Raw genomic sequence first — 20,588 nt, forward strand, 5'->3', positions numbered from 1 at the left:
GCATTGAAGAATTTTTTTTTGTTTTTGTTTGTTTGTTTTGTTTTTTGTCCACACAATGCACACTCACTCTCACTAGTCCTACAGTGCCATCTGTTTTATTCCAGCACAGCTGCATCTGTGTATTTGATTACTGTGCCTGAGTCATGTGACCAGCATTCAGTCCACCAGAAAATACAAAAATATCACCAATCCTGGGTCAGCTGACTTCCTATGAACTACAGAATTACATCATCACCTATTGGATCCCTCTTAGCTTTTCCCAGACCCCTCCCAGATCTGTACACTGCTGCTTATCTTTATGGGATCAGGGTATATAGTTTTCTATCCTCAGGCTGTGTTTTTGCTGGGATATTTCCAAAATCACTGCAGAAATTTTGCTATTTTACCACAATTCTGAAAATCACAGCAAAAATGTTCCATTCTTCTCAATTTTGGAAAAGATAGGGGATAAGATGTCTGATTGTCACGCCCAGCATAGACTTACATTGAGGGGGCAGAGTCATGAGGCCACGATACTCCAGCCCCACGGTCGTGAGGCTTCGGAGCCTCCAGCACTGCCTGCAGCTCACACAGGTGGGTGCTGCATGAGAGATTACAGGGGTCCCCAGTGGTGGGACCCCACATGATCAGACCTCTCATCCCCCATCCCTTGGATAGGGGATAATATGTCTTAGGGCCAGAGTACCTGTTACGCCTAGCGCTCCGGGTCCCCGCTCCTCCCCGGAGCGCTCACGGCGTCTTTCTCCCTGCAGCTCCCCGGTCTGCGCTGACCGGGAGCGCTGCTCTGCCATGCCCGTTGGGGATGCGATTCGCACAGCGGGACGCGCCCGCTCGCGAGTCGCATCCCAGGTCACTTACCCGTTCCCGTCTCCTGCGGTCATGTGCTGGCGCGCGTGGCTCCGCTCTCTAGGGCGCGCGCGCGCCAGCTCCCTGAGACTTAAAGGGCCAGTGCACCAATGATTGGTGCCTGGCCCAATTAGCTTAATTGCTTCCCACCTGTTCCCTGGCTATATCTAGTCTCCTCCCTTGCACTCCCTTGCCGGATCTTGTTGCCTTGAGCCTAGTGAAAGCGTTTTTGTGCGTTTATACCCTGTGTACCAGACCTTCTGTTATCTCCCCTGACTACGAACCTTGCCGCCTGCCCCCGACCTTCTGCTACGTCCGACTTTGCTTCTGCCTACTCCCTTGTACCTCGCCTATCTTCAGCAGCCAGAGAGGTAGCCGTTGCTAGTGGATACGACCTGGTCACTACCGCCGCAGCAAGACCATCCCGCTTTGCGGCGGGCTCTGGTGAAAACCTGTAGTGTCTTAGAACCGGTCCACTAGCACGGTCCTCGCTATCCCTCTCTGGCACAGAGGATCCACTACCTGCCAGCCGGCATCGTGACAGTAGATCCGGCCATGGATCCCGCTGAAGTTCCTCTGCCAGTGGTCGCTGACCTCCCTACGCTGGTCGCCCAGCAAGCTCGTCAGATCGCCCAGCAGTCGCAACAGATTGCGCAACAAGATCACCAGCTGTCGTACTTGACCACCATGACACAGCAACTCCAGTCACAACTACAGCAAGTACAGTCGCAGCTACAGCAGCAACAATCATCTCCTCCGCCAGCTCCAGCACCCCTTCCGCGGCGAGTGGCCGCTCCTAGCCTCCGCCTGTCCTTGCCGGACAAATTTAATGGGGACTCTAAGTTTTGCCGTGGCTTTCTTTCGCAATGTTCCTTGCACTTAGAGATGATGTCGGATCAGTTTCCTACTGAAAGGTCTAAGGTGGCTTTCGTAGTCAGCCTTCTGTCTGGAAAAGCCCTCTCATGGGCCACACCGCTCTGGGACCGCGATGACCCCGTCACTGCCTCTGTACACTCCTTCTTCTCGGAAATTCGAAGTGTCTTTGAGGAACCTGCCCGAGCCTCTTCTGCTGAGACTGCCCTGCTGAACCTGGTCCAGGGTAATTCCTCCGTTGGCGAGTACGCCATTCAATTCCGTACTCTTGCTTCTGAACTATCCTGGAATAATGAGGCTCTCTGCGCGACCTTTAAAAAAGGCCTATCCAGCAACATTAAAGATGTTCTGGCCGCACGAGAGACTCCTGCTAACCTGCATGAACTCATTCATCTTGCCACTCGCATTGACATGCGTTTTTCTGAGAGGCATCAAGAGCTCCGCCAGGAAAAGGACTTAGATCTCTGGACACCTCTCCCACAGTCTCCACTGCAATCTGCGCCTAGGCCTCCCGCCGAGGAGGCCATGCAAGTGGATCGGTCTCGCCTGACCCTGGAAGAGAGGAATCGCCGTAAGGAAGAGAATCTTTGTCTGTACTGTGCCAGTACTGAACATTTTTTGGTGGATTGCCCAATCCGTCCTCCACGTCTGGGAAACGCACGCTCGCACTCAGCTCTCGTGGGTGTGGCGTCTCTTGATGCCAAGTCAGCTTCTCCACGTCTCACGGTACCTGTTCGGATTTCCACTTCAGCCAGCTCTCCCCTCTCAGCCGTGGCCTGCCTGGACTCTGGAGCTTCTGGGAATTTTATTCGGGAGTCCTTGGTGAATAAATTCCGCATTCCGGTGACCCGTCTTGCCAAGCCACTCCACATTTCCGCGGTCAACGGAGCCAGGTTGGATTGCACCGTGCGTTACCGCACGGAGCCCCTCCTAATGTGCATCGGACCTCATCACGAGGAGATTATATTTTTTGTCCTTCCTAATTGCTCTTCTGAAGTTCTCCTTGGACTACCCTGGCTTCAACACCATTCCCCAACCCTGGATTGGTCCACTGGGGAGATCAAGAGTTGGGGTCCCTCTTGTTCCAAGGACTGCCTTCTACCGGTTCCCAGTACTCCCTGCCGTGACCCTGTGGTTCCTCCTGTATCCGGTCCCCCTAAGGTCATTAAGGACTCTGCCTGCCACAGGAAATGCCCCTCCCCCCCTCCCAGTTCCATCAGGCAAGCTTCTGTGTCCCCTCATGGCCCTCGTCCTGGTGTCACACTGCCCCATGCCAGGTCTCGCCCTCTGCCCTCTCTCCCCATTCCTACTCCTGCGGTTCTGCCTGCCGTTGAGGAATCCCTCCATCCTTTCCCGGTGTCCTCATCCCAGGGGAGGCAGTTACCCGATAAAGAGAAGGGGAGACCTAAGGGGGGGGGTACTGTTACGCCTAGCGCTCCGGGTCCCCGCTCCTCCCCAGAGCGCTCACGGCGTCTTTCTCCCTGCAGCTCCCCGGTCTGCGCTGACCGGGAGCGCTGCTCTGCCATGCCCGTTGGGGATGCGATTCGCACAGCGGGACGCGCCCGCTCGCGAGTCGCATCCCAGGTCACTTACCCGTTCCCGTCTCCTGCGGTCATGTGCTGGCGCGCGCGGCTCCGCTCTCTAGGGCGCGCGCGCGCCAGCTCCCTGAGACTTAAAGGGCCAGTGCACCAATGATTGGTGCCTGGCCCAATTAGCTTAATTGCTTCCCACCTGTTCCCTGGCTATATCTAGTCTCCTCCCTTGCACTCCCTTGCCGGATCTTGTTGCCTTGAGCCTAGTGAAAGCGTTTTTGTGTGTTTATACCCTGTGTACCAGACCTTCTGTTATCTCCCCTGACTACGAACCTTGCCGCCTGCCCCCGACCTTCTGCTACGTCCGACTTTGCTTCTGCCTACTCCCTTGTACCTCGCCTATCTTCAGCAGCCAGAGAGGTAGCCGTTGCTAGTGGATACGACCTGGTCACTACCGCCGCAGCAAGACCATCCCGCTTTGCGGCGGGCTCTGGTGAAAACCTGTAGTGTCTTAGAACCGGTCCACTAGCACGGTCCTCGCTATCCCTCTCTGGCACAGAGGATCCACTACCTGCCAGCCGGCATCGTGACAGTACCCCTTTAAGTAGTTTATTCTTCATTAAAATACATATAATCAGAAACAATAAAAAATAACAAACTTTATAGATGACTAAGTGACCTAAATGTATTTCAAGTCACATATATATACACGTGAGTAGTGTTGAGTGCGAATATTCAAATGCGAATTTTTACCACGAATATTGTCACTTCACGATTTTGCTATTATTTAGACTATAGTGATATATATATATATATATATATATATATATATATATATATATATATTCGTAATGATGAATTTTCATTGTTTTTTTGTGGGAATTTATGCTAATATTTATGCAAATATTTATGCAAATATCGGCACTTCCAGACTGGACACTGATCCCTCCCTTCTTTTAGGTGAAAGATATAATTGTGCATGTGCACTATGCAAATTTAATTATGAACTTTTGCATGAAAAAAAAGAGAACAAACATAGCGAATATGCAAATTTCGAAAAACATAGGACGAATATTTGTCCATATATTTGCGAAATATCGCAAATTTGAATATGGCCTCTGCCACTTATCACTACATGTGAGACACAGTGGATACACCTAACCAGCCAGAGGAACCTGTATTTCTTCAAGAACAGTGGTTTCCATTGTCTTTTTTATTTATTTATATTGACTCGCTGGTAACAGTATTGTGTTATGGTTCTTGTGCAATGCATTACTGGGCTTTGCAAAGATGGATGTGTTCAACATTCCACATTATCTTCTTGCAGAGCCCTCTGTAATATCGTCTCGAGCAGATCACTTTATTATACAGCCAGCATTTTTCAGATGTATGTTGTACACTCTAATTGTCTCAGTGCTGACAGCACTGTTGTATTTGCTTCTCTGCAAATACCTGGGAAGTCAATGCACTTACGTTAATTGATGTCTCGGGAACATAATTTCCAGTAATACGTTCTTCTCATGCTGTGAGCTTTTGCATATTATACCGATTTCATAATACTGTGTTGGTAATATATTGTTTTAATTGTTGCCCATGTAGCACATTGCTCTGCATTTTTCATTACTAAACATGTTCAGTGCACAACAGTGTACGACGGGTGCAATTTAAAGCCTTTAATTCAACATTTCGGTTTCAGAGCTGCATGCGTATGGAGATTATTTCATATAAATGCTTCAGGTTATTATAATTAATATGTGTGTGTTTTATCAACATTCCTGTTAATAATCAGTAACAATATCCCTTTAGAATTCATTTATTTTTACTGCAATACAAAATCTGTTTTAGTAGTTTTACTTTTCTTTAGATTTTAAACATATTGGAATGTAGTCTCTATGGGGCATTATGTGACAGTATGTCAGTATGGCTCATAGTCAAAGCAATGAAATACTGTGCATGTACTGGCTAAAAGGGTGCAATTGTAGCCTGTTCCAAAAGATTTTTAGTATGAAGACCCTAATTTCTGGGTTTAACTTTTTTCCAGTCCAGTCATAGCTATCGTCCAACAAGTCTCTGATATACCCACTATATCATAACTCCCCTCAGACATCAACCACTCCAGTTCCTCTGTTTTATTGGACAGACTTCTGGCATTAGTTAACATGCAATTTAAAGGTGTATGTCTTTTCTTCCTATGAAGCCTATCCCTATTAACTATTCTAACCCCTCCCTCTGCTCCACCCCCAGGTATATTAATAAGTCCCCCCTCTTTATCTACACTCTCTTCCCCCCTCTACATTGTAGGTTCCCTCCTCCCCAGTCCCTAGTTTAAACACTCCTTCTCCCTTCTAGCTATCTTCTCCCCAAGCACATCTGCACCCTCTCCATTGAGGTGCAGCCCATTACTATGGTAGAGCTGGTATCCTACAGCGAAGTCAGCCCAGTTCTCCATAAACCCAAACCTCTCCTTCCTACACCAGCTTCTGAGCCACTTGTTTACCTCCCTAATCTCCTGCTGCCTCTCTGGTGTGGCTCGTGGTACAGGTAATATTTCAGAAAATATTACCTTGGAGGACGTTGGAGTGAGCAGGAGACTCCTCTCCAAGTTGTCAATGCGTCTCAGTGTTTCCAGTTGCTCCTCTAGATCCAGGATCTGGGCTTCCAAATGAACAACTCGCACAAATCTCGCACAACAATATGCACCCTCAAACTGCTGTTCAAGGATTGCATACATTGTGCAAGATGCACACTGGACTACCTTTTACAACATGGAGGCCATACTAGATTTGGGGATTACAAAAATTGACAGTAAAAAAAAAAAAAAAATCAAATATTTCAACTAAACTCCCTGAATTTAAAGTCCCTTAATTTTAAGTCCCTCTCACTTTTATACTTACACTCATTTGTATACAGACACAATCACTAGCTCAAACAATCAAGCAAAAAAGAACACAGAAGACATGCCAGAAATGAGGAAGAAATTATAAACGCGGATAAGGAAAAAGCAAATATATTAAACAAATTCTTCTCCACTGTATTCATCAAGAAGGGGCAGATAGCTGGGTGTTGCATTTCAACAAGCTGCCACAACTTCATAAACCGTAGCAGAGGAGGCAGGAACAATTTTTCAGCACAATTCTGTGTCTTTGTTCCACAACAACTCATCTGCTGGATATACTAGTATGTAGACGGTATAATACACAGCAGTCCATTCCTAATAGTCTTTGACAGAGTGCAATTTTGTGTTTAGTTTACAGCTTTATTTTGGCTGCAGCACTGTTGTGTACTGCTGGTGTTTTACAAAAATATATTTTTTTTAAGGGTACTGTAGCACATTTTTCTGCCCTCATAAGTGCATACCGTATACGTACATCTAAGTAGTGTACTATTTTTTTTTTCCTTTTAATCTGTCAAGGGCCTACATACTGTGAAAGAACAGACAAAAGTAATCACTGGCTGGTGTTTTACAAAAATACAGAGTTTTTAGGTGTATTGTAGCACATGTTTCTGCCCTCATAAGTGCATATCCCATACCCACATCTAAGTAGTGTACTATTTTAAACCTATTCAACTGGCAAGGGCCTAGATACTGTAAAAGTCCAGGCAAAAGTACTCACCAGCTGGTGGTGTACTCCGATACTTTTTCAAGTGTACTGTAACGCATTTTTCTGCCCTCATAAAGGCATACCACATACCTATATCTAAGTAGTGTACTATTTTGTACTTGTTAATCTGCCAAGGGCCTAGATACTGTGAAAAGACAGCCAGTAGTACACACCTGCTGCTGTTCTAGACAAATACTTTTTTTAAGTGCAGTGAAGCGTATTGTACTCCCCTCATATACGCAATAAGTATGTCAGGCAGAGTAGTGCCAGAATGTGCACAGAGGAGTGGCAGAGGCCTAAATTCATCAGGCACAGCTCACAGCAGAGTAGGGGCGTGTGGCAGCCAGAGTCGCATCGAGAGATCTGAGCTCCCGGTGTCAGCTAGCAGTCGTGTCGCGACCAGCCACCCAGCAGCCGTGATTGATTGGTTCACTAGGTCATCCACTTCATCCCAAGTGAGGTTCACTCGGTCATCCACTTCATCCCAAGTGACATCCGACACTCCACGTCATTGTACTGCTCTATGGTCTCCTCATGCTAATGCTACCACCTCCAGGCTCTGTAGTTGTTTCGCCATATGGTCTCCTCATGCTGATGCTGCCACCTCCAGGCTCTCTAATTGTGCTGCTCTATGGTCTCCTGATGCTGATGCTACCACCTCCAGGCTCTCTTATTGTGCTGCCATGGATACTGCAAAACGTAATTAAGGTCCTGGTCCCCAGTTTCAGAAATTCCATGCATTAGGGTCACTTTCAGGACTCCTGATGCCACCTCTTGGCTGTGCAATTCAGCCACTTAATGGTATCCTCATGCTTCAGCCACCTCCAGGTTGTGCCATTCAGACACTATATGGTCTCCTCATGCTTCAGCCAAGTCCAGACTGTGGCATTCAGCCACTATATGGCCTCCTCATGATTCAGCCACCTCCAGGCTGTACCATTCAGACACTATATGGTCTCCCTCTGCTTCCACAAACTCCAGGCAGTCATTCAGCCACTATATGGTCTCCTCATACTGATGCCACCTCGGGACTCTGTCATTGTGCTGCCATGTGACATATGACTCCTTGTTAGATTTGGTCCTTTGTATCAACACGCCGGAGCCCGGGACACTAAAACTTGGGAGTTAAATGTTCAATTTCAAAATCCTCAATTTCAATTTAAAAATCTTAAATATCTATTTGAAATTCTTAAATTGCAATGGTCTCCTCATGCTTTTGCCAAATCCAGGCTGTGCCATTCAGACACTATATATTCTCCTCATGCTTCAGCCACCTCCAGGCTGTGTCATTTAGCCACTATATGGTCTCCATATATTGATTGTGTATTGTAGGAAACATGTGGGTATCCTTGAGTTACTCTCCCAGCATTATTGCTATGTTGATACCAGACCAGTAATAAAAGGAATATTGCCAAGGACTAGCAGAAACAGGGTACTGTGGATACTGACCACCGGCTGTTGGAATTGACTATCCCAGGTGGTAGATTTACCCTTATAATTTCCTCAGTTCCAGTAGGCTTTAAGTCGTTCATTCTTTGTTGTGGTTCTTCAGTTGCAGAATTAAGTTGTATCATGTTTTCCTGTTCCTCCGATGAGCTAATGTCACTGGAACACACAATACTCATATTGTCATCTAATGAAGGATCCTTTTCTTCAGAGAACGTATGTATCATTTTATTATTTTGAATGTCAGGTGGTATTCTGACAATTTCTGATTATAAAGGAATTTTGGAATCTGGGACACAGGTAAAAATTAGTATTTTTAATTGTACTGTAGCACATTTTTCTGCCCTCATAAGTGCATACCACATACCTACATCTAAGTAGTGTACTATTTTGTATCTGTTAATCTGTCAAGGGTCTATATACTGTGAAAGGACAGCCAATAGTACACACCTGCTGCTGTTCAACACAAATACTGTTTTAAGTGAAGTGAAGTGTATTGTACTCCCCTCATATACGCAATAAGTATGTAAGGCAGAGTAGTGAAATTTCAATTTCAAAATCCTTAATTTCAATTTCAAAATCTTAAATTTCAATTTCAAAATCATAAATTTCAATGGTCTCCTCATGCTGCTGCCAACTCTAAGCGGTGCCATTCAGACACTATATGGTCTCCTCATGCTTCAACCAACTCCAGGCTGTGTCATTGAGGCAATATATGGTTTTCTTATGCTGCTGGGCCTGGGTCTGGAAATAAAAATGTTGTTATGGTATCACTAGCTACCCAAAATCTTCAGTTTAAATTTCAGAATTCATCTTTTAATCTTAGGGTTTGTAAAACCCTAGTATTTACTCATGCTTCAGCCAACTCCAGGCTGTGTCATTCAGCCAATATCTGGTTTACTGATGCTGCTGGGTCTGGGAATATTTTTTTTTTATGGTAGCACAGCTTCCCAAAATCTTCAGTTTAAATTTCAGAATTCATTTTTTAATCTTAGGGATTGTGAAGCCCTAGTGTCTACTCATGCTGCTGCCAACTCCAGGCTGTGCCATTCAGACACTGTATGGCCTCCTCATGCTTCCGCCACCTCCAGGCTGTGTCATTCAGCCACTATATGGTCTCCTCATGCTGCCGCAAACTTCAGGCTGTGTCATTCAGCCACTATCTGGTCTCCTCTTGCTTCCACAAACTCCAGGCTGTGCCTGGACCTAAAACATTTTTATGCTACCATAAATCTTCAATTTAATTTTCAAAATTCATCTTTTAATCTTAGGGATTGTGAAGCTCTAGTGTCTACTCATGCTGCTGCCAGCTCCAGGCTGTGTCATTCAGCCACTATATGGTCTCCTCGTGCTGCCAACACCTCCACGTTGTGTCATTCAGCCTCAGTGTCATTTAGCCACTATGGGGGATATTTATCAAAGCTTTTAGTAGGTTTTTTTTTTTTTTGCTTAAAATTGTCACCAAAAAGTCGCATGTGCGACTACTCTATTTTGTGTGCGACTTTTTGATTGTGCAGTGTCTTGAGCAAAAGAAAAAAAGAAGAAACTTGCTTACGAAAGCAAAAAGTAATTTTTGACTTGCAGTGGTCAGAGATTTATCAAGTGCGAAAGTCACAAAAAATTCACATCACATGAAAAACCTACTAAATTTACTCCAGCTCAGACATGGAGCAGAAAAAGCCACTACCAAAGCAAAAAAAAATAATGATTGCCTACATGAAAGAAATTTATCAACAGGGTGAAAACAGTTGATAAATAAGTTGCACATAAGCAAAAAAATTGTTAGAAAAAAATAACTAAAAAAAGGAATACATAAGCAAATAATGATAAATGTCCCCCTATATGGTCTCCTCATGCTGCCAACACCTCCACGCTGTGTCATTCAGCCAGTATATGGTCTCCTCATGCTGACAACATGTCCATGCTGTGTCATTCAGCCACTGTATGGTCTCCTCATACTGCCAACACCTCCACGCCGTGTCATTCAGCCTCTATATGGTCTCCTCATGCTGCCAACACCTCCACCCTGTGTCATTCAGCCACTATATGGTCTCCTCATACTGATGCCACCTCCAGGTTCTGTCATTATGCCACTCGGCAGCAGTGATTCTAAAAGTGATGCCTGTAATCTGCATGTCATACTGAATAACAGTATTATTTCACTACCCAAGCACATTCATTATGCTTGTTAGAACACAGCAAAGTGTTCTACACCCCTATTGAGGCTCTCTGTAGGCCAGCAATAGCTGTTTTTAACATAGATTCACCACGAATAAATTTGGCTCAAACCACATTTTTTTGAAAAAATTGAATTTTTCAAAAGTTCGCTCATCTCTAATACCCAGGACTGTATCTATAACAAGGGGGCATCCTCTATGTCTAGAGGAAAGAAGGTTTCTAGAGCAGCAAGACTGTGGAATTCTCTGCCAGAGGAGGTGGTCATGGTGAACTCTGGTCTTATTTTGACCTTATGAACAATGTTACTATGTTATAATATATTATATTTTTATTGTGGGTTTTCAAGTAACTTTGTTATTTTTCCATCTTCATAGCCATATACGGGCTTGTTTTTTGTGGGAAAAATCCACAAAAACAGCCTTGTTTAGGACAACTGTCTTATTTAGGTCTGTCAATAAGATGTATTAGTAAGGGTGTCTGTTTTTTACGAATAGAAATGCAAACATTCTTTTTTTAAGCCAATAAACAAAATAAATGGATAAATAGAAATATAATATGTAACAACTAAGGTGGGTGATCAGTTACAGTAGCAGACATGTCATTGCCCCATTAAAGGGGTACTCCGGTGTAAAAAAAAAAAAAACATTTATCACATCAACTGATGCCAGAAAGCTATATAGATTTGTAAATTGCTTCTATTTAAAAATTTTACTCATTCCAGCACTTATCAGCTGATGTTTAGTTCTTTTCTGTCAGACCACAGTGCTCTTTGCTGACACCTCTGTGTCAGGAACTGTCCAGAGTACAAGCATGTCCCCATAGCAAACCTATCCTACTCTGGACAGTTCCTGATGTGGATAGAGGTGAAAATGGAGATGGTTTCCCAAAAGGGGTGTGGGCACCCTGCTCATCAAATTTTGGCTATGCTTTTGCAAGGCCTCCTTGCAAACAGCCAAAAGATAAAATGATAGTACTTAAAGGGGTACTCCAGTGGTTAAGGTTTTTGGCTATATTGCATCTTCTTTTAATGTTCATATTTTTTGCAATTGACATGTATTATATATTTGTGTAGCATGTGTGTTTTTTTCTTGCCTGTTTGTGGGCCAGGAAGTTCTGTAGTTCTGTGCTGGATCTCTTACTGTCATCCACAGCGTCGGCAATGTTAGGTTTAGGCTGTGGACAATGCGTCAGGGCTTTTTTTTTTCTCTGTTCTTTCAGAGCCTGGAGGACACAGATCTGCATGAGAGAAAGAAGCCATGACCCCTCATCCCCCCCCCCCAGAGGACGCAGGTCTGCATGAGAGAAAGAAGCCACGCCCCCTTATCTTCCCCTCCTGGAGGACGCAGGTCTGCATGAGAGAAAGAAGCCATGACCCCTCATCCCCCCCCCCCAGAGGACGCAGGTCTGCATGAGAGAAAGAAGCCACGCCCCCTTATCTTCCCCTCCTGGAGGACGCAGGTCTGCATGAGAGAAAGAAGCCATGCCCCCTCATCTCTCCCTCCCGGAGCACTCAGGTCTGCATGATAGAAAGAAGCCATGCTCCCTCATCTCCCTTTCCTGTAGGATGGAGATCTGCATGAGAGAAAGAAGCCATGCCCCCTCATTTCCCCCTAGCGGAGGACGCATGTCTGCATGAGAGAAAGAAACCACGTCCCCTCCCTGAGGACGTACGTCTGCATGAGAGAAAGAAGCTAGAGCAGGTGGAGAGAGGGGATGTACACAGCTCCTCATCTCCCCTCCCCCTGCTCTGTCTTCTGAGGACGCAGGTCTTCACTGAAAGAAGACAGATGAGATAAGAGTGTTATCTGAAGGGGAGGATAACAAGGTGCACGGGCTGGGGATGTATGGACTACAGGGGAATAAATCTCAGACTGGGGATGATTTCTATGTGTGAAGGGGGGGACTCCTGAATGACACATGCTGGGAATTGTAGTGCCTGTTATTTATGTATGCTAGTATTTACAAACCAGTGTGCCTCCAGCTGTTGCAAAACTACAACTCCCAGCATGCCCTTACAGCCTTTGCGCATGCTGGGAGTTGTAGTTTTGCAACAGCTGGAGGCACACTGGTTGGGAAACACTGTCCTAGCCTATTTAGCATCCGCATCATGTTACACCCGTGTTTCCAAACCAGTGTGCCTCAGGCTGTTGTAAAACTACAACTCCCAGCATGCCCTGATAGCCTTTGGACATGCTGGGAGTTGTAGTTTTGCAACAGCTAGAGGCTCACTGGATGGAAAACACTGTTCTAGCCAATTCAGTATATTACAAACAAAGTGCATTGTTTCCCAACCAGGGTGTCTTCAGCTGTATCAACACTACAACTCCCAGCATACCCGGACAGCTTTTGGCTGTCCGGGCATGCTGGCAGTAGTAGTTTTGCAACACCTGGTGGCACCCTGGTTGGGAAAGACTGGTGTATGCCCTATAGAGGTGTGGTGAACTAAAACCTATAGGAGACTACAGAGACAGCATGCTGGTGTTATACCACAGACTGAAGACTCCTGATTCACACATGCTGGGAGTTGTAGCCCCTTTTGTGTGTGTATGCCAATGTATCCCAACCAAGGCTGATTATATTAGTGTGCTGTGTATAAGGGGGCCGACCCGGGAAAATAGTAGGGTGGGTAAGGGCATAACAAAAAAAAAAAAAGGAGCCACCCCAAACCAGCAAGGCATGTGGCATGCTGGGATTTGTAGTTTTCAGCACAGCAAGAAACAGGAAATAGAAGCAAAGATAGTAAAACAAAGTGGGGGATAAAAAGACAACAAAGAACAGAAATAGAGTAGCCTAAACAACGTGAAAAGAAATGAAACAAAACAAATAGGGTAAGTCAAAAACAGAAAAACACGTTGACCACTGGAGTACCCCTTTAAGGGATGGGCATAGAAATGATAATGAAAATTGATGAAAAGTCCTAAGTGATTAATTTACTTTGCCATTTGAACACTCCAAATTCACTCATTAACAGAACCAAATTAGAAATTCATAGGGTGTATAATCCAAAAGGGGTAGCTATAGTTAAAAAAATAATTAAAAAAAAAAAAAAAAAAGTTAATCACTGGGGTGAAAAGTATTTGTTTAAAATTAATAATACATACATAAAAAATATAATAAAAGGGACAATAAGTTTCGGAGGGAACAAATAGCAATTTTAAATCAGGTAATATTCAATAAACACTGTATAAGCATCTTTATTTCACAGGTGGACATGCTAGATGCACTAAATAGGAGGGTCACAATAACAATATCAAATTGGATCCCTAGGCGGGTTTCCCCATTGAACCAAGCCACTCCACCAGGGACACATAACAACAAAGGAGAGACCTCCATTGCACTAGAAATACTATGGCCAAAATCCAGAACATTCCTTTACAACATGGTTGTTTATAGTTAAAGGGGTTTTCCACCATAAGGTGATTTTAGTACATACCTGCCAGACAGTAATGGACACGCTTAGGAAGGATCTGCGCTCGTCTTGGGGCTAAATGGCTATGTTGGGAGATAACACTGTGGCTAGCTGTTTGTGAACTGGTATTTGCTGTTTGAGTTTCCTTCTTTTGCCTACAAATCCCATAATTCCATTTTCCTCCCTCCCACACATCAGCCACCTCACCCATTGAAACATAAATGAGTTGCATCCATTCAAAAGACCTGTGGTTTTCAATCAGGGTGCCTACAGCTGTTGCATTAGTTGCAGTTGATCTCTCTCCCACCGAGAGATCCCTCCACCGTTTGAAGCAGACAAGGCTCCCTGTCATCAGCTGACTAGTGAGGTCAGGTCTCGGCCACATTGAAACCTGGGAAAAGTCATTTTGTATGCTGTTAAATAAATATTGGGGTGAAAATCACAGAAGAATTGTGAGAAAACCATCACACACAGGTACAGACACTACATTTTGAACTACACTAACTTTACAGCCCCTGTAGCATTGTCAAAAAAAATAAAAATCCTGGAATACCCCTTTAACCAAAGGGATAACTTGCATGAATCCAGACCCTCTATTGTGATGTTTGAAAAGTGTCTTGAGACATTATCTCAAACCGCATTACAGCATTAGATGTTTAGTGTTTATTTATACATTGTCTTATTGTCTCAAAATTGTATATAACCTATACAGACACTCTAACATCCTAAACCATTATGTCAAATACAAAACGATTCATGACAATGATGAAAGATTATTCCTATTGTTCAGCCCAAAGGGTTCTCCACTGCTTCATTTCATGAGTTCTCCTCATGCTGCCGCCACCTCCAGTCTGTGCCATTCAGCCATTATATGATCTCTTCATGCTGTCGCCACCTCCACCCTGTGTCATTCAGCCACTATATGTTCTCCTCATGCTGCCGCCAACTCCAGGCTTTACCATTTAGCCACTATATGTTCTCCTCATGCTGCCACCACCTCCTCGCTGTGTCATTCAGCTACTATATGTTCCCCTCATGCTCTCGCCAACTCCAGGCTGTGCCATTTAAACACTATATGTTCTCCTCATGCTGCTGCCAACTCCAGATTGTGCCATTCAGACACTATATGGTCTCCTGATGCTTCCGCCACCTCCAGGCTGTGTCATTCAGCCACTATATGGTCTCTTGCTGCCGTAAACTCCAGGCTGTGTCATTCAGCCACTATATGTTCTCCTCATGCTGCCGCCAACTCCAGGCTGTGCCATTCAGCCACTATATGTTCTACTCTTGCTGCTGCCAACTCCAGGCTGTGGCATTCAGCCACTATATGGTCTCCTCATGCTTCCGCCACCTCCAGGCTGTGTCATTTAGCCACTATATGGTCTCCTCATGCTGCCGCAAACTCCAGGCTGTGTCATTCAGCCACTATATGGTCTCCTCTTGCTTCCACAAACTCCAGGCTGTGCAATTCAGCCACTCTATGGTCTCCTCATGCTTCCACACCTCCAGCCTGTTTCATTCAGCCTCTATATGGTTTACTCTACTGGGTCTGGGAAATTACCTAAAATTTTTTATGGTAGCACTAGCTACCATAAATCTTACATTTTCATTTGAAAATTCATCTTTTAATCTTAGGGATTGTAAGGCCCTATGGTCTCCTGATGCTGCCGCCAACTCCCGGCTGTGCCATTCAGTCACTATATGGTCCCCTCTTGCTGCCACCAATTCAAGGCTGGGTCAGATTATGGTCTCCTTATGGTGCTGCCGACTCTAGGCTCTGTCATTGTGCCACCATGTCACTCATTGTTAGATTGGGTTTTGTGGACATACAGTATTAGTTCAAAGTAAAGGCCAGGACATTAAACTTGGGAATGTAATATAAATCTTGAATTAAAAAAAAATCTCTCTGTAAAAACCTCTCTGTAGGCCAGAAATAGCCATTTTTAATAGCAATTTGGCACAAATAAAATCTGACTGAACCAAAGTGTAAGTGTAAGTCCTCCCATTATATTTCCCATTCCCTTTGAATACACTTCTGGCTTTGGCTCAAAAACTGCAGTGGCAGTTGTCCAAAAACTGCCAGAAAAAAAAAAACAAGTGGAAACTTAGCCTTATGGATCCACTTCAGAATTTGGCTCAAAAACTGCCAAAAAATAAACCAAGTGGAAACATAGCCTAATTCTGTATGCACCACCACTCAACTGAGTGTAGACATAAACTACATGAATGTTAGTGGCTTATCCAGGAACAGAAAAACAGAGCTAATTTTTTACAACTAACTTGGCTCCATGTACTTGGAACTGAACTGCAATACCACACACAACCTATGGACAAGTGTGGTGCTGTTTTTTTTTCCCAGCTCTGTTTTTTTTTTGTTTTTTTTAACATAACGTTTAAAGGAGAAATGCAGCCTAAAACTTTTAAGTTTCCTGGCTGCAAAAACTAAAAAAAAAAAAACTTTTTCTCACCTTTCTACATCCTCCCGTTGTGCCGGTATCAGCGTCCTGTTCCTCCGGTGTTGCTTGCAATGTAAAGAATGTAAAGAAAGACCATCAATATGATAGTGAATAAACAGTTGTAGTAGTAAATAGTTAACCTCTTAAAGAATGCCCCCTGTTTATACCTAAATGTTCAAGCCCAATTTTTTAAATCTGGCCTGTGTTTCTTTAAGTGGTAATACCTATGACATGCTTTTACTGAGCGAATTGATTCTGAGCTAATTTTTTTGTAACATATTGCACTTAATATTAGTAGTAAAGATGTATTGATACAGCATTTTTTGTGAAAAATTGGAAAATGTATTTACATTTTTTATGGAGTTCACTGTGCAGTAAAAATTATGTTATCTTAATTCTGTGGGTCGTAATGATTAAGGTGATACCCCATTTGTATAGATTTTCATGTTCTTTTCCCCTTTAACGACAAAATATTTTTTTCCCCTTTGCTGTGTTGCCATGTTCTGACAGCCATATATATCTATAGATAGATAGATAGTAGTAGAAAAGACAACAGCACACAGGCGTTCTCCAGTAAAAAGTGGAGAGGCACCGCTTCCGGTGTAAAACGGAGGTTCAAAAAGGCCATTAGCACTCCACAGGCTTTCTGGGTAAGAAGTATGCAAAGTAAGTTTCTCATCACACCACCATATAAGGTAGCTTGTCCTCTGATCAGCCCTGGCTCTGGTTACAAAGTCTCAGAAGCTTGTGTGAGGGCTTATTTTTGTGTACTTGTGTACAAGCTGTACTTTTTATTGGTGCCATTTTTGAAATACATGCTATATTTTGAACTTTTTTTATTCCACATTTTGGACCAAAATGTGCAACTCTTTTTTTCTTATTTTTTTTTTTTTTTTTTTATGACATTTGCTGTATGGAATAAATGTCATTATCATTTTTCATTCTACAAGTCATGTCGGATGTAGCAATTCCTATTATGTATAATTTTTTTGTGTGTGATAATACAGGACTTTATTGGAAAATGGGCATTTATTATTTTTTTTTTTACACTTTATTAATTTATGAAAAAAGCATTTAGCCTATGCCATCCAAACTTTGGCTGGTCCTCACAGGCTGCCATACTAGGCAGTCAGGAGGCCATCAGCTGGCCTCCTGCTGCCATGGCAACCAACAAGACCCCACAATCGCATCACATGGTCACCATTGGGGAACATCCCCTGCCCCTGTCAATTCCATAAATACTGCAATCAGTATTGATCATGGCACCTATGGGGTTAATGCTGTTGAGGCCAGTGCAATTCCCCTCTCAGCAGCTGTGGCTGTGAAGGATATTGCTAGGACATATGCATATGTAAAGTTATGCAAACATGTCAACAGCTGGGACCTATGCATACATCCTTTGGTCAGAAGGGGTTAAAGGACTTCATAGATAAGTAATGCAAAAGTTTTATTATCCTAGGAATACAATCTGATGCATAGCTGTGATGGCCCCTTGAGGACTGAGGGGCACATTCCCTAAGTCGTGCTGAACAAAATAAATCATCAAAAAGTTTTTTATGTACTTTTTCGGTTTTTATCTGTAATATTTTTTTATTTATTTATATTAAAATAAAGTAATAAAAATATGTGTTTATCGCTGGTGTCTAACTTTTGTGCAGTTACTTTATATATACTCTGATTTTCTTTTCATAAACACTGTTTCAGAAAATCCATAGGAAATACTTGTCAGCGGTGAACATAGCAGTGCTCCTTTTCCTAATCCAGAGCGACAAATTTGGTGGCAAAATATTCAGTGGGAGATGATTTTAGCCTCAGCAAGGCCGTTTTTCACAGCTTTCTGAAACTTGAACAAGTTTCTTTCTCTCCTGCTGGGGCAATAAAAGGTAGAAAAGTCATCATTGTTCAGTGCAGAATGATGCATGACTCATACACACATGCACAGTATGTTATGACAGAGTAATGTTGTGGCTTATTAGTATATACATATAGATAAACAACAACATTAAAAACACAAAACCACAGCCTAATATTGGAAAGGTCCTTCCAAAGCCATCCTTGTGAAGGTATCCTATGGTATCTATCATCAAGACAACAACTTTAGCATCATACATATTTAAGACACTGTAAATGTACTAACCTGCAAAAATTAAAAGTTTACATTCTTTTGAGAGAATAGCCAAGGCATTAAGGTTGAGTTTCATAAATTGTAAGATGGATTCTACATGCATTTTTGGAGGGCTCAAAGTTTGTTGCATTTATTAAACAAAAAAAAAAATCCCTAAAATGCTGTTTTTCTCCCAAATTTACCATTTTTACAAGAGGTAATAGGATAAAATGCCCCCACAAAATGTTTTAACTCCATTTCTTCTTAGTATGGAAATACCCCATATGTGGACGTTAAGAGCCCTGCAGGCACACTACAATGCTCAGAAGAGAAGGAGTCACATTTGGCTTTTTGAAAGCAAATCTTGCTGACATTGTTTTTGGGGGCATGTCACATTTAGGCTAAGTTTCCACTTTTTTCTGGCAGTTTTTCTTTTTTTCTGGCAGTTTTTGGAAAACTGGCACTGCAGTTTTTGAGCCAAAGCCAAAAATGTATTCAAAAGGAATAGGACATATAAAGGAAGAACTTAAACTTCTTCTCCCTTATGGATCCACCTCTGACTTTGGCCCAAAAACTGCAGTAGCAGTTTTCCAAAAACGACAAGAAAAAAACTAAGTGGAAACTAAGCCTTAGGAAGCCCCTATGGTGCCAGAACAGCAAAAATAAATAAATAAATAAACCCACATGACATACTATTTGGGAAACAACACCCCTCAGGGAACGTAACAAGAGGTATAGTGAGCCTCAACACCCCACAGGTGTATGACAAATTTCCGCTAAAGTTGGACGTGAAAATGAAAAATGTTATTTTTTCCCCTACAATGACCCCAAATTTTTCATTTTCACAAGGGGTAATAGGACAAAAAGCCTCCCAAAATATGTAACACCATTTCTTCTGAGTATGGAAATACCCCATATGTGGATGTAAAGTGCTCTGCTGGCAAACTACAATGCTCAGAGGAGGAAGAGCGCCATTGAGCTTTTGGAGAGAGAATTTGTTTGGAATGGAAGTCGGGGCCATGTGCGCTTACAAAGCCTCCATGGTGCCAGAACAGTGGACCCCCCCTACATGTGACCCCATTTTGGAAACTACAACACTTACAGAATTTAATAAGGGGTGCAGTGAGCATTTACACCCCACTGGCGTTTTAAAGATCTTTGGAACAGTGGGCTGTGCAAATGAACAATTACATTTTTCATTTTCACGGACCACTGTTCCAAAAATCTGTCAGACACATGTGGGGTGCAATTGATCACTGCACCCCTTATTACATTCTGTGAGGGTGTAGTTTCCAAAATGGGGTCACATGTGGGGAGTCCATTGTTCTGGCACCATGGGGGCTGTGTAAACACACATGGCATTCAATTCTGGACATATTCTCTCTCCAAAAGCCCAATGGCGCTCCTTCTCTTCTGGGCATTGTATTATGCTTGCAGATCACTTTATATCCACATATGGGATATTTTCAATGTTTGGGGGGGGGGTTCCTATTTTCCCCTGTGAAAATGAAAAATGTAGGGTAACACCAACATTTTAGTGAAAATTTTTTTTTATTTTTTTCATTTTCACATCCAACTTTAACAAAACTTTAACGAAAATTAAGTGAAGGTGTTAAGGCTCAGTATACCCCTTGTTATTTTCCCTGAGGGGTGTAGTTTCCAAAATGACATCACATGTGGGTATTTTTTTTGCATTTATGTCAGAACCACTGTAAAATCAGCCACCCCTGTGCAAATCACCAATTTAGGCCTCAAATGTACATAGTGAGCTCTTACTTCTGAGCCCTGTTGTGCGCCTGCAGAGCATTTTATGTCCACATAATGGCTATTTTCGAGAAATGATGTTACAAATGTTGGTGATCTTTTTTTCTTTTTACCTCTTGTGAAAATGAAAAGTATGGGGCAACACCAGCATGTAAGTGTAAAAAATAAAATTTTGTTAAAATAACATGCTGGTGTAGATCCCAACTTTACCTTTTCATAAGGGGTAAAAGAAGAGAAAGCCCACCAAAATTTGTTAGGCAATTTCTCCTAAGTACAGAAATACCCCATATGTGGCCCTGAACTGTTGCCTTGAAATACGACAGGGCTACAAAAGTGAGATAGCACCATGCAAATTTGAGGCCTAAATTAGCGATTTGC

This window comes from Hyla sarda, chromosome 6, assembly GCF_029499605.1.
Source record: "Hyla sarda isolate aHylSar1 chromosome 6, aHylSar1.hap1, whole genome shotgun sequence".
Classification (NCBI taxonomy): domain Eukaryota; kingdom Metazoa; phylum Chordata; class Amphibia; order Anura; family Hylidae; genus Hyla; species Hyla sarda.